A 2,237-nucleotide genomic window follows, 5' to 3' on the forward strand; every position below is an offset into this window, starting at 1 on the left:
GTCCTCTAGTTAGGTTCAGATTGGATAATGCCAGCCTGAGTTGAACAAACATTCATCACAATTTAATATGATGTTGCTAGCCCATCTCAAACCAGGGCCATTGACGTTCCAAGTTTTGTTTTGTTTTGTTTTGTTTGGTTTTTTTTTTTTTTCTTCTTTCACTGTATTTAGTTTCTTGATTTTGTGTGATATATGTTATGAGTTCTTGTTGTTCCATCCCTTTTCAAAAATTGTTTGTGTTGAATGATCCTAATCATCTGATTATCATTGACAAAAATGATAGTTCTATGATACTTCCTTCCAAAATTTCAGGACATGCATCATGTGCAGCTGTCAAGAATGCCTAAGCTTCATAATTCATTATGAAATAAAACCTGTTATAAAAGAATATTTAGTGTTAAGGAAATATTCTTCAAAGAGGCAAGAAGCATGTGCAAAGTAGTCCTCAAGGTAAAAGTTCAATAGCATTGTGTTCCTATCATTTTCCCATACATATGAATTTCAATAGTTCTTTGTTTCTCTCATTCTTTGAGTGTCAAAGGTACATTTTTACTTCTCCAAACAAATATTCAGTTGTTATTGGATGCAACAATCCACATTTGGCATACACCTGTGTGCCAATTTATGATTAGAGCAGCCTACTTATTTATTTTATTTTATTTAAGCAGTAGAACTTATTGTATGTGATCTTGAATACTAATTGATTTATTTTTGTTATTTTTTGTAGGTTGTAGACAGAAATGGATGATGACTAAATGGGAGGATTTTTTATTAAGTATTTGGAACTAAATGGTTTCAGACTTTTGAATTGAGTTAGACACATTTAAACGGTTTATTTTTATCCTAGTGTAATCATAGAGGGCACATCTAAACTCATTTAATCTCTTCTGTTTTATTTATGGTAGCTCTATTTACTGTAGTCTAGATATGATCATCGATCAGCCAGTTTTGACCATCAACCAATGTTTACTCACATTAAAGTTCACAATTATGAGAGGTGGGTCCACAGTTATAGAGACCCATTATTCTGTTTTGAAATTTGCGCAATACATTTGGGCTCATCCAATTGCAGGCGGCACGTACCAGGAACCTTCAGGTTCTATTTATGAACACAGGATGCATTTTGAAAAGGACAAAGCATTAGCTCGACGATTCCAACCTGTGTTGATTGGTGAGTAAATTTGCATATAAGTCTTAGGCTCCATTTGGTCATCACATCAATCTTTATGAATATAATTTTTTCTCAAACCAAATGGAGCTTAAGCCATTTTTTAACTCCGCCAATGCAACTTCTTGCATTGCAGGTCCCAAGCCCGGGTAAGGGAGGAGGGAAAAGGGCGTTAAGGTGAGTTGTGTAATTATCTTCCATTTTATTTTACATACAACGTTAATACACACAAAATAATCCAAGAGCTAACTCTCTTTTGCATGTTGAGATCAATCCGAGGCCATGACAATGCCAAGAACAACCACCTAGTGACTTCTCTAATGCTCAGTTCTGGTTTCTGGAGTGACTACTTGTTGTCCATGGGCACTAGTGCTATAAGAGGATTACCCAAATGGTAAGAACTACAAAATCCCTTCTTTCTCTTTCCTTTTCTTGAAAGAAAAAGTATTGTACAATGCTTCTAGAGCCTTACATATATTCCCTTCTTCCATTTTAAGGGCCTATTGTTACCACAATCCGAGCTTTGCTGACACCTTATCCAATGAAGGACCTTCAAGTAAAGGTGAGCAGTCCCACCTTTTTATTTTGTGATATATTCTATGGTCCATGTGACATTTCCCCAGCAACATTTATATGTTTTTATACTCCAACAATAAACTACATCGTTGAATTGGATATTATTGCTAAGGTGATGATGATGTTGAATTGGATATTATTGCTGATATGCAAATGCATACGCTGAACATGTGTTGTGTGCATTTTAAGAAGCCCAAATGCAGTAAATTTGGTACTGTATAATTGAACATGTGTTGTGTGCATTTTGAACTCATTTTAAACTTGTTGTGTGCATTTTGAACTAATTTTGAACTTGTTGTGTGCATTTTGAACTAATTTGGCACTTGTTTTTTTTATTTCTTTTAATATTGAATGAATTTTGTACTCTATATTTGAACGTATTTATAGTCTTAGGCTCCATTTGGTCATCACATTAGTATTTATAAAAACATTTTTGTTTGAAAACCAAATGGAGCCTAAGCTCTTTTTTAACTCCGCCAATGCAACTCCTTGC

General features: G+C 34.3%; 1 long non-coding RNA gene across 1 annotated transcript; it reads left to right on the forward strand.

The window, feature by feature from the left end:
• The first annotated feature begins 1,073 nt into the window (after positions 1-1,073).
• On the forward strand, positions 1,074-1,511 carry LOC131256207 (uncharacterized). Its single transcript, XR_009176659.1, has 3 exons — positions 1,074-1,171; positions 1,305-1,345; positions 1,437-1,511. It is a non-coding gene; the product is annotated as an uncharacterized LOC131256207 (long non-coding RNA).
• The last annotated feature ends 726 nt before the right edge of the window (positions 1,512-2,237 follow it).

This window comes from Magnolia sinica, chromosome 9 (genome assembly GCF_029962835.1).
Source record: "Magnolia sinica isolate HGM2019 chromosome 9, MsV1, whole genome shotgun sequence".
Lineage (NCBI taxonomy): Eukaryota > Viridiplantae > Streptophyta > Magnoliopsida > Magnoliales > Magnoliaceae > Magnolia > Magnolia sinica.